This window comes from Pongo pygmaeus, chromosome 13 (assembly GCF_028885625.2).
Source record: "Pongo pygmaeus isolate AG05252 chromosome 13, NHGRI_mPonPyg2-v2.0_pri, whole genome shotgun sequence".
In the NCBI taxonomy this organism is placed as follows: domain Eukaryota; kingdom Metazoa; phylum Chordata; class Mammalia; order Primates; family Hominidae; genus Pongo; species Pongo pygmaeus.
The window spans coordinates 27111484-27125105 of NC_072386.2; positions in this window are offsets into that span (position 1 = coordinate 27111484).

The window sequence follows — 13622 nt, forward strand, 5'->3', positions numbered from 1 at the left end:
TAATATCATTATGTGTGAATTTGATCCTGTCATTATGATGCTAGCTGGTTAGAAAATGTGGCACATATACACCATGGAATACTATGCAGCCATAAAAAAAGGATGAGTTCTTGTCTTTTGCGGAGACATGGATGAAGCCGGAAATCATCATTCTCAGCAGATTAACACAAGAACAGAAAACCAAACAGTGCATGTTCTCACTCATAAGCAGGAGTTGAACAATGAGAACACATGGACACAGGGAGGGGAACATCACACACCAGGGCCTGTTGTGGGGGTTGGGGGCTAGGGGAGGGATAGCATTAGGAGAAATATCTAATGTAGATGATGGGTTGATGGGTGCAGCAAACCACTATGGCACGTGTATACCTATGTAACAAACCTGCACGTTCTGTAGATGTATCTCACAACTTCAGGTGTCAAAAAAAAAAAAAAAAAGAAAAAGAAAGTAAACTACAAGATAGAAACTTGAAATTGGCAAAAAGGAATAGCAATCACAAAGATGAAATTATAATATTATAAATTTACTTTTACAATCTAACTAAACAGTAATTTTTAAAGAATGGTGAAACCATCCAAAATTTACTTCAGTAGTGACAGAAAATCTTAACAGGCCAAATGCCATACAAAAGAAGACAATGGGAAAATAAATAACAAATCTAAATAAACATAATACTGTAATAGAATTCAAGTTTTAAAAAAATGCAGCCCCAACAGTAATCACCAGACTCAGAAAACTTCACAGAATTCTACCAAATCTTTAAGAATAATATAGTATTAAAGCTACCTAAATCATCCAGAACATAGAAATAGAATAAAAACTTCTATGTTTGTTTTATGAAGCTACTACATATTCATCCTAAAATATAAAAAGATTGCACCATAAAAGAAAGCTACAAACTTTATTATGAATATTGATGAAAAATCTTATATAAATGTTTGCAGACATGCCAAGAGCATACCAAAAAAAAAAAAAAAAAAACCCAGAACACTATGACTAAATGACTAAATGAGGTTTATTCCAGGAAACGATGTGTGGTTCCACGTAAGAAAACACATTGATATAATCAATTTCATCATTAAAGTTATATAAAAAATCATATAGTAATTTTCAGTTACATCAGATGTATCTAACATTGTTCAATCTCTGTAAACGTTAAAAACTGTCAAGAAATAAAAATTAATAGATTTGTCTTCATATATACACAATACATCCATGCATGTATACATCTATACATACATGTATGCATATTTAGAGTTATAGCAGCCTATGGACCAGCATATGTCTTCTGCTAAAGTCAGACATTAGCCAGAATTCTATCTTCAATTCTTTATTATATATTATGTTGTGAAAATACATCAGTGTTATTAGATACCAGATAACATCCCATCGAATAACCCCAAACCTACAATATCTCGCTAATGTTTAAAGAAACTTATTGTCACCAGGCATCTGAAAACTTCCATGATCTGCCTTTGACCTACTTACATTTCTAGCCAAATGTTCCATTACTTCCTTTTCTATTCCCCAAACAGTGATATTTTAACATATTGAACATTTTGTCTATCTCTCTTCCTTTATTCATATTTTTTCCTCAGTCTGAAATTGTTACTTCATCTTCAGTCTGTATTTGATGAAATCTTACCAAAGTGTTAAGGTCCTATTTCCATGTCACAGAGGAGGAATATTTCTCTTGTGACATCTGTTTCCTTCTTTGTCTTTCTTTACATTGTTACCACTTTTTGTACTGAAATTCAGTTTGTGTTTGTTTTCCTCACTGATTTAAATTTAAAACTCATTGAAGGCATAGGGGCCTTTTGGGTTTTCCTAAGCAGTTTGATTGTTGTTTTCCTGAAAAGGAATAGGTCTTTGAGGTGGCACTCACCTGTAATGTTGTTTTCTGAAAACACTATGGCTACGTTCAGCTATGAAATAATCCATTGCTAAGATGCAGAGTGGGAACAAACCATCCATTGCTATTTATAGGAAGTTATAGCAAATGGCCCTAGTTGCACAGTTTACATTGATGTAGCCATAACTTCTTAAGATTCATAGATCTGCTTAATAGCACTCAAAGACCAAAATAGTTGATCCTATATAAAACACTATTGATGAAATGTATGGTTAATAAAAAAAACTTTGACAAAGTGCAGACAAAGAGATAAAAAACTCTCTACAGAAATTGCTTCACAAAGATGTGAGCAGCCAGCTGTGTCTCAAACTATGATAAGAAAAGAATTAGAAAAAAATTTTGAAAGATCCTGTAGAATATTTTTATATACAGATAAGAACTTATAGATATATTTACCTACATCTTAATGAGAAGGTATCAGAAACAATAATAATCCCATTATACTTTGCTTTATATTATTTATCATTTGCTATATATATATACTTGACTTAAGTGGGGCTTTGAGTAAAACTCATATGCTTTTGGTCACATGATGTGACTTTATATTGTTTTTTACTATATGTAGAACTCTATAGTGGATATGTGTATACTCCTAAGAGTGATCATGTTCCTCCTGAGCTCAAAAGCATCCAATGCCTGCAATACAATTAGAATACCATTCAAACTTTTGATAGGCTCTGTAAGATGTTACATGGCTTGACTCCCCACTCCCTCTGTGATTCCATTTCCTCTCACTCTTCCTGACTCACTTACTCTAGCCAAAATGGCAAGCTGGTTGTTCTTCAACACATCATGCAAGCTTCCGTATTAGAACTTCTATCCATGTACTTCCCTGTTTGGAAAACTCTTCCTGCACTGAAAATAATAATAATAATAAGCCAAGTAGGTAATTAATTTCCTTTCCATGTGCTAAACACTATTGAGATGAGACATATTTACTTGTCCATAGGCTAACACAGCTTAAAATAAATGAGAGGAATGTAGCTGCTTGTTCCAGGAAATATTTGTTCACAGATATAAAACTGAACAAATGAAAAAACTTAATTATCAAGATAGCCTGTTCATCTTGATGTGCTTCAAGATCCTCGCTTTACTTTGGCCACAAATCTAAAGCTGTATGTCCTAAAATCTGCCCAATTCCAACCAGTTCTCTGACTTACAAGGCCCATCTTAACATCACATAATCTAGGCCCTCAAAAATCTTCCCTAACTCCCACATCTTGACACCATCAATGTGATGTTTGTTCTTTCTTTTTTTTTTTGAGAAAAAATTTTTTTTATTATACTTTAAGTTTTAGGGTACATGTGCACAACGTGCAGGTTTGTTACATATGTATACGTGTGCCATGTTGGTGTGTTGCACCCACTAACTCGTCATTTACGTTACGTATATCTCCCAATGCTATCCCTCCCCCCTCCCCCTACCCCACAACAGGCCCCAGTGTGTGATGTTCCCCTTCCTGTGTCCAAGTGTTCTCATTGTTCAATTCCCACCTATGAGTGAGAACATGCGGTGTTTGGTTTTCTCTTCTTGTGATAGTTTGCTGAGAATGATGGTTTCCAGCTTCATCCAGTGATGTTTGTTCTTGAAATAAGATTAATAAGCTCATCTTTGCTTAATTAGCCAGTTTCCTAGTAATATTTCTATAAAAACTTTAGCATTCCAGGTACCTGTGTGGTTAGATCATTCCTTTAAATATTTTCATAAATACTAATGTATCAGAAAATTTTTTCCCTGACCACATTATTTTAATTGGTACATCCAAGCCCTTCCCAACCCAAACTGTCTTTACCATTGTTCCTATCTTTATTTACTTTTCTTACTAGCCTTTATGTGACATTTAGAGTCTATTTATTTCTTCCTGAAACCATCTCAGTTTTCCACCTGAATCATCACATCCTCCAATTAAAATATAAGATCCATGAGAGCAGGAGCTGTGAAAATTTTGTTTGGTAGTTCACATTCAGTTCCTGGAACAGGGCTCAGAATTCAGAAAGTGCCAAATTAATATTTAGAGTTGCCATGTTCTCATACATAAATCAAATCTGATAGCTAGTCACCACGTAGCCGGAGTGTGTGCTGAGCCATATTGGTCCAAAAAAGTTATTTCCCCAAGTCTTTTAACATGGAACCCAGAAAAACTAAAACCTTGTCAGTCATATTTTCTCATATGCAGAAAAACCTGGAACGAGATGCAAGATGATGAAAACAACTTCCCAGGACAATAATGAAAGGTACAAAGCTCAGGGCCTGCACTTTTTGATTTTATTTGATCATCATATGTATTTGCATGAGTACATTTCTGACCATACCACAATTTGTTTGTTTAAAACTCTCCTGAATTTGTGAGTGAATCCAATTCAGTCAATTATAACTGTGGTGTGCTCCTATAAATCCTAAATTAAAAGTTACTCATCAATATCAGTTCAGATTGTGCATAAACCAGGTATGCTTAATTAAACATTTTAGTCAAGAATATGGGCCCAAACTGGAATATCATGATGAAGAAATTAAAGAAACAGAACATGACTCAACATGGCAAGTCAATAAATGTGGCAACCCTGGGCACTTGATGAATATTTGTTGGACCAGTTAAACTGGAATATATTTTCTTTAGTCCGTATGCAATATATTCAAATCTTCCACAGATTAGTATTTCAAATGAGGCTTATATTTTAAGGTTGTTGGTTTGGAAATAGTTATGTAAGATTTTATTAATTTTGAATTTTGATTTTAAGGAAGAGATTGTATGGTTTACATTATGAATGATGGAATAGACTACTAAGACACTCTTTCATTTCAACACCTAGACAGATACATTCAGTCTATGAAAAAGTATGTGCTAGGTAGGTCCACTGAATGCTGGCCTTATTGTCCATGACAGATGTCTGTGGTCAAGAATGGCAGGAGATATTTACTATGTATACATAGAATCTATTCCCAGCTGCATCATACCCTGCTCACTTCAGCTACAGGATCACCAGATAGCATGAAAGATGCCAACTTAAATTTGAATAGCAGATACAAAATGAAAATGTGTAGAATACATATATCCAAAATCTTGCATGGTAAATACATAGACTGAAAAAAATGTTTATCTGAAATTCAAATTTAACTGGGCATCTTCCTTCCTTCCATCCTTCCTTCCTTCCTTCCTTTCTCTCTCTCTTTCTTTCTTTCTTTCTTTCTCGAGACAGGGTCTCACCTTCTTGCTTAGGCTGGAGTGCGGTGTCATGATTATAGCTCACTGTAGGCTTGACCTCCCAGGCTCAAGCCATTCTCCCACATTAACCTCCCAAGTAGCTGGGACTACAGGCATGTGCCACCATGCCTGGCTTATTTAAAAAAAAATGTAGAGATGGGATCTCATTATGTTGCTCAGGCTGGTCTTGAACTCCTGAGCTCTATAGATCCTCCAACCTCAGCCTCCCAAAGTTCTGGGATCAGGTGTGAGCCACTGCACCCAGCCCATCCTGCATTTCTATTTGCAAATTTTGGCAACTCTACCTTGGGGCAACTAAATGTTCTTGCTATAGAGTGTTCTTAATAATACAAAAAGAGATGCATCATTTTGAGGGGGGGTTTATTTTAACAAGAAATGTCAGATAGAAATAGATATGGATGATAGTTGGCGCGATCAACAAAATTAAAAGTGTGAAAGCTTGTCATTACTTGTGTATGTGGGCTTTGTAATTTTCAAAGAATTTGACATAAATTAACCCCTTCTGTAGGATGACAAAATGTAAGAGCAGCTGTAATCTTACAGACCAATGCATCCCTCACTGAGAAAATGACATCCATAGATTATACTGATCAGTTATCATTGACTATAATATTTAGAGTAATTAGGAATTCCCAATGGCAGTTAAATCTCACTCAACTTTAGATGATTCCAACTATGAAACATTAGTTGTGTCTCTTGAGCTATCATTTTTTTCTTGTAATTTCTGCCCACTAGTAATAGAATGTCCTCTGGAACAATAAAGAACAAGTTTAGTTATCCTGCTCGTATTGTATTCTTGAAAAAGTTGATTTCTGGATATCTAAATAAAATTTGTATTTGAGCATAAAAAGATACATGTTAATAATTATTATATTTAAGACAAATTTTTGAGCATGTTTTAAAAACGTTTGAAACAAATTTTTAATCCAAAAACTATTGGGCTGAGTAAAAAGAAAACAAACACAAAAGAGTGGATATTATGATTCGATTTTTATAAACTTCTAGTGAGGATGACTAACTTATAGTGACATAAAGCACGTCAGTGGTAGGCTGGGGCTGATGGACACGAGGGGACATTGGAGAGTGATGAAATATCTGTATGTGATTGAAGTTGTAGTTACATGGGTAAATCCCTTTGTCAAAATGTATCGCATTGTACATGTAGAATGAGTACATTTATTATGTGTAAATTACAGCTCAAAAAAGTTGATTTAAAATTATGTCAAAGTAACTTACCTCATTTTTATTCTTGAAGATAAAGAGTTGCTGTAATAAAATAATTAGTAATTAAATGTTACCTTTAAAGCAGGTCTTTAAAGAGAAAAAAAATTGTACATATCTAAACTCATATTACAAAAAATCTGCATGAAAACATAGTTTATGTCTTAAGGCAGAAAAGTGTTAGGTTCATTTCTAAAGTATAACAAGTTAGTATAAAAATGTTTTCCTTAAAATGGTTGGAAAAGAGTGTTTCAAAACTATCTTTCTTAAAAAGAAACTTATATAATCAGCATTTTTGAAGTATTCTGAAAATTATTCAGTTTGTGTAATACTGCATCTTCGATGTGATTATTTTTGTCTTGTTTTAATGCTATTTCAGTATATCATCCTAATAGATATGTTACTTTGTTGGCAGGCAACAGAAGCTGCTTCTCCTTAGAACTGTGCAATTATACTTTCTAACTTTGTTACATTTATATTCTTCTAAATATTTAAGAAATGCATCTATATTGTCAATAATAAAAGCCACTAGGTAGTAAATTTTCAGGTAATTTTATGTGGCATTGGCTAGAATCTTAATGTCATGTAATTTTACCGCTCAAGAAACAAAACAATCACCCTTAAATTGTACCTCGTAGGGTGCACTAGTTTTTCAAGAATAAAATCTATAAAATAAGTATGAGAAAAACAATTTGCAAGTTAGTCAAATGAGGTGGATATTATATTTATTAGATATCAAGGTAGGGTGTTAAATGCTATTGCCGCCTAAAACCATTTCATAATTTGATAAAATAACTAACAGGTGGTTCTACTGCTGTGCAAAGCAGGGAAATGAGAAAAATGAATGAAATAAAAACAAATCATTTGTATGACAAAAAATAAAGTTTATATAAATTGGGATAGATCTACTTTTAACATTGGTTGATAAATATCAAAATCCCCATGTATTTATATATTATTTAATATAACAACTAGTATTACAGGCCTAACATACAAAAAAAATTTGTAAAGATGAATAAGACACTACCAGTCTGAAATACCTGCAATAAAAGTAAAGAATCTAAAATAGAAGAAATTGAATGTTCCAGCTACTAATCCAGAAAAACATTGTGAGGAACCCTGTTTCTTGCAACAGTGAACTAGGTTGTTTTAAACAAACATTTTTAAGAGAATAAATAGAATGGATGGATAAAAGATGAAGCCAACAAGAAGCTGACAAATAGCAAATTTTGAAGTAGAGGGAAGACACTGAAGATAAGACAGATCGGCATTTGACATTGTGTTTACCCTATAAAATAGCGGCAATTCTGAAAGTCCTACTGAGAACTGAGACCTTTAGTAGATATTTCTGTACTTGCTAAACAGCTGGAGAAATAGGAAATGAAGTGTAAGCCCTGCCACGCAACTGGCAAACATGCCACATTTTCAATAAGAACCCAGAAGAGAAATGCCCCTGAGTAGGTATAAAGTAGACCATTTCTCACAAGAACTGAAAACCAGTGTATCATCATTTGAATCCGTGACTGGCTTCAGGTGATTTTCACCCAGCTTAACTGCACAACAAAAAATAAAATAAAATCCTTCTGAGAAAGAAAAGAAACTACTGTCTCAGGAATGCAAGCCTGCTGTAAATGATCAGGTCCAGAGAAGCATGGGGATGAGACAGCAGTCATATCCCACCTCCTGCCAGCCTTGAGCTAAACAACACCACTTGAAGCTGCTGGCCATGTGCACTGAAGACTGCTTGCCACCACAGGTAGCTATACATCAACTTAACAATGCTGCACGCTGGACCATCTAACTCATTTCATATAGTTCAACAATGTAGCCAATCACTAATCAATGTTATTTCTGTAAACCAATGAGAATTCCTGGCAAACAACTTTGTCAGCCCACTCTTTGTCCTGTGTTTAGCCTTTAAAAACCAGCTTGTAACACAGGCCACATGGAGCTCATACCCAAGGTTACCTAGGTCTGAGTCTTCAGGGCAGATATCCTCATCTGGGCTCAAGTAAAATCTTTTTTTTTTTGGCTTAAACAACAGGAATTTATTTATTTATTTATTTATTTATTTATTTATTTATTTATTATTATTGTAGTTTAAGTTTTAGGGTACATGTGCACAATGTGCAGGTTAGTTACATATGTATGCATGTGCCATGCTGGTGTGCTGCACCCATTAACTCGTCATTTAGTATTAGGTATATCTCCTAATGCTATCCCTCCCCACTCCCCCTACACCACAACAGTCCCCAGAGTGTGATGTTCCCCTTCCTGTGTCCAGTGTTCTCATTGTTCAATTCCCACCTATAACTGAGAATACGCGGTGTTTGGTTTTTTGTTCTTGCGATAGTTTACTGAGAATGATGATTTCCAATTTCATCCATGTCCCTACAAAGGACATGAACTCATCATTTTTTATGGCTGCATAGTATTCCATGGTGTATATGTGCCACATTTTCTTAATCCAGTCTATCATTGTTGGACATTTGGGTTGGTTCCAAGTCTTTGCTATTGTGAATAGTGCCGCAATAAACATACGTGTGCATGTGTCTTTATAGCAGCATGATTTATAGTCCTTTGGGTATATACCCAGTAATGGGATGGCTGGGTCAAATGGTATTTCTAGTTCTAGAACCCTGAGGAATCGCCACACTGACTTCCACAGTGGTTGAACTAGTTTACAGTCCCACCAACAGTGTAAAAGTGTTCCTATTTCTCCACATCCTCTCCAGCACCTGTTGTTTCCTGACTTTTTAATGATCGCCATTCTAACTGGTGTGAGATGGTATATCATTGTGGTTTTGATTTGCATTTCTCTGATGGCCAGTGATGGTGAGCATTTTTTCATGTGTATTTTGGCTGCATAAATGTCTTCTTTTGAGAAGTGTCTGCTCATGTCCTTCGCCCACTTTTTCATGGGGTTGTTTGGTTTTTTTCTTGTAAATTTGTTTAAGTTCATTGTAGATTCTGGATATTAGCCCTTTGTCAGATGAGTAGGTTGCAAACATTTTCTCCCATTTTGTAGGTTGCCTGTTCACTCTGGTGGTAGTTTCTTTTGCTGTGCAGAAGCTCTTTAGTTTAATTAGATCCCATTTGTCAATTTTGGCTTTTGTTGCCATTGCTTTTGGTCTTTTAGACATGAAGTCCTTGCCCATGCCTATGTCCTGAATGGTAATGCCTAGGTTTTCTTCTACGGTTTTTATGGTTTTAGGTCTAACGTTTAAGTCTTTAATCCATCTTGAATTAATTTTTGTATAAGGTGTAAGGAAGGGATCCAGATTCAGCTTTCTACATATGGCTAGCCAGTTTTCCCAGCACCATTTATTAAATAGGGAATCCTTTCCCCATTGCTTATTTTTCTCAGGTTTGTCAAAGATCAAATAGTTGTAGATACGCAGTGTTATTTCTGAGGGCTCTGTTCTGTTCCATTGATCTATATCTCTGTTTTGGTACCAGTACCATGCTGTTTTGGTTACCGTAGCCTTGTAGTATAGTTTGAAGTCAGGTAGCGTGATGCCTCCAGCTTTGTTCTTTTGGCTTAGGATTGACTTGGCGATGCGGGCTCTTTTTTGGTTCCATATGAACTTTAAAGTAGTTTTTTCCAATTCTGTGAAGAAAGTCATTGGTAGCTTGATGGGGATGGCATTGAATCTATAAATTACCTTGGGCAGTATGGCCATTTTCATGATATTGATTCTTCCTACCCATGAGCATAGAATGTCATTCCATTTGTTTGTATCCTCTTTTATTTCATTGAGCAGTGATTTGTAGTTCTCCTTAAAGAGGTCCTTCATGTCCCTTGTAAGTTGGATTCCCAGGTATTTTATTCTCTTTCAAGCAATTGTGAGTGGGAGTTCACTCATGATTTGGCTCTCTGTTTGTCTGTTATTGGTGTATAAGAATGCTTGTGATTTTTGTACATTGATTTTGTATCCTGAGACTTTGCTGAAGTTGCTTATCAGCTTAAGGAGATTTTGGGCTGAGACAATGGGGTTTTCTAGATATACAATCATGTCATCTGCAAACAGAGACAATTTGACTTCCTCTTTTCCTAATTGAATACCCTTTATTTCCTTCTCCAGCCTAATTGCCCTGGCCAGAACTTCCAACACTATGTTGAATAGGAGTGGTGAGAGAGGGCATCCCTGTCTTGTGCCAGATTTCAAAGGGAATGCTTCCAGTTTTTGCCCATTCAGTATGACACTGGCTGTAGGTTTGTCATAGATAGCTCTTATTATTTTGAGATACGTCCCATCAATACCTAATTTATTGAGAGTTTTTAGCATGAAGGGCTGTTGAATTTTGTCAAAGGCCTTTTCTGCATCTGTTGAGATAATCATGTGGTTGTTGTCTTTGGTTCTGTTTATATGCTGGATTACATTTATTGATTTGCGTATATTGAACCAGCCTTGCATCCCAGGGATGAAGCCCACTTGATCATGGTGGATAAGCTTTTTGATGTGCTGCTGGATTCTGTTTGCCAGTATTTTATTGAGGATTTTTGCATTAGTATTCATCAAGGATATTGGTCTAAAATTCTCTTTTTTGGTTGTGTCTCTGCCCGGCTTTGGTATCAGGATGATGCTGGCCTCATAAAATGAGTTAGGGAGGATTCCCTCTTTTTCTATTGATTGGAAGATTTTCAGAAGGAATGGTACCAGTTCCTCCTTCTAGCTCTGGTAGAATTCGGCTGTGAATCCATCTGGTCCTGGACTCTTTTTGGTTGGTAAGCTATTGATTATTGCCTCAATTTCAGAGCCTGTTATTGGTCTCTTCAGAGATTCAACTTCTTCCTGGTTTAGTCTTGGGAGGGTGTATGTGTCGAGGAATTTATCCATTTCTTCTAGATTTTCTAGTTTATTTGCGTAGAGGTGTTTGTAGTATTTCTCTGATGGTAGTTTGTATTTCTGTGGGATTGGTGGTGATATCCTCTTTATCATTTTTTATTGTGTCTATTTGATTCTTCTCCCTTTTCTTCTTTATTAGTCTTGCTAGCAGTCTATCAATTTTGTTGATCCTTTCAAAAAAACAGCTCCTGGATTCATTAATTTTTGAAGGGTTTTTTGTGTCTCTATTTCCTTCAGTTCTGCTCTGATTTTAGTTATTTCTTGCCTTCTGCTAGCTTTTGAATGTGTTTGCTCTTGCTTCTCCAGTTCTTTTAATTGTGATGTTAGGGTGTCAATTTTGGATCTTTCCTGCTTTCTCTTGTGGGCATTTAGTGCTCTAAATTTCCCTCTACGCACTGCTTTGAATGTGTCCCAGAGATTCTGGTATGTTGTGTCTTTGTTCTCGTTGGTTTCAAAGGACATCTTTATTTCTGCCTTCATTTCCTTATGTACCCGGTAGTCATTCAGGAGCAGGTTGTTCAGTTTCCATGTAGTTGAGCGGTTTTGAGTGAGTTTCTTAATCCTGAGTTCTAGTTTGATTGCACTGTGGTCTGAGAGACAGTTTGTTATAATGTCTGTTCTTTTACATTTGCTGAGGAGAGCTTTACTTCCAACTATGTGGTCAATTTTGGAATAGGAGTGGTGCGGTGCTGAAAAAAATGTATATTCTGTTGATTTGGGGTGGAGAGTTCTGTAGATGTCTATTAGGTCCACTTGGTGCAGAGCTGAGTTCAATTCCTGAGTATCCTTGTTAACTTTCTGTCCCGTTAATCTGTCTAATGTTGACAGTGGAGTGTTAAAGTCTCCCATTATTATTGTGTGGGAGTCTAAGTCTCTTTGTAGGTCACTCAGGACTTGCTTTATGAAACTGGGTGCTCCTGTATTGGGTGCATATATATTTAGGATAGTTAGCTCTTCTTGTTGAATTGATCCCTTTACCATTATGTAATGGCCTTCTTTGTCTCTTTTGATCTTTGTTGGTTTAAAGTCTGTTTTATCAGAGACTAGGATTGCAACCCCTACCTTTTTTTGTTTTCCATTTGCTTGGTAGATCTTCCTCCATCCTTTTATTTTGAGCCTATGTGTGTCTCTGCATGTGAGATGGGTTTCCTGAATACAGCACACTGGTGGGTCTTGACTCTTTATCCAATTTGCCAGTCTGTGTCTTTTAATTGGAGCATTTAGTCCATTTACATTTAAAGTTAATATTGTTATGTGTGAATTTGATCCTGTCATTATGAGGTTAGCTGGTTATTTTGCTCGTTAGTTGATGCAGTTTCTTCCGAGTCTCGATGGTCTTTACAATTTGGCATGATTTTGCAGTGGCTGGTACCGGTTGTTCCTTTCCATGTTTAGCACTTCCTTCAGGAGCTCTTTTAGGGCAGGCCGGGTGGTGACAAAATGTCTCAGCATTTGCTTGTCTGTAAAGTATTTTATTTCTCCTTCACTTATGAAGCTTAGTTTGGCTGGATATGAAATTCTGGGTTGAAAATTCTTTTCTTTAAGAATGTCGAATATTGGCCCCCACTCTCTTCTGGCTTGTAGAGTTTCTGCCAAGAGGTCCAGTGTTAGTCTGATGGGCTTCCCTTTGTGGGTAACCCAACCTTTCTCTCTGGCTGCCCTTACCATTTTTTCCTTCATTTCAACTTTGGTAAATCTGACAATTATGTGTCTTGGAGTTGCTCTTCTCGAGGAGTATCTCTGTGGCGTTCTCTGTATTTCCTGAATCAGAATGTTGGCCTGCCTTGCTAGATTGGGGAAGTTTTCCTGGATAATATCCTGCAGAGTGTTTTCCAACTTGGTTCCATTCTCCCCGTCATTTTCAGGTACACCAATCAGACGTAGATTTGGTCTTTTCACATAGTCCCATATTTCTTGGAGGCTTTGTTTGTTTCTTTTTGTTCTTTTTTCTCTAAACTTCCCTTCTCACTTCATTTCATTCATCTTCCATCACTGATACCCTTTCTTCCAGTTGATCACATCGGCTCCTGAGGCTTCTGCATTCTTCACATAGTTCTCTAGCCTTGGCTTTCAGCTCCACCAGCTCCTTTAAGCACTTCTCTGTATTGGTTATTCTAGTTATACATTCATCTAAATTTTTTTCAAAGTTTTCAACTTCTTTGCCTTTGGTTTGAATTTCCTCCTGTAGCTCGGAGTAGTTTGATCATCTGAAGCCTTCTTCTCTCAACTTGTCAAAGTCATTCTCCTTCCAGCGTTGTTCCATTGCTGGTGAGGAACTGCGTTCCTTTGGAGGAAGAGAGGCGCTCTGGTTTTTAGAGTTTCCAGTTTTTCTGCTCTGTTTTTTCCCCATCTTTGTGGTTTCATCTACTTTTGGTCTTTGATGATGGTGACGTACAGATGGGTTTTTGGTGTGG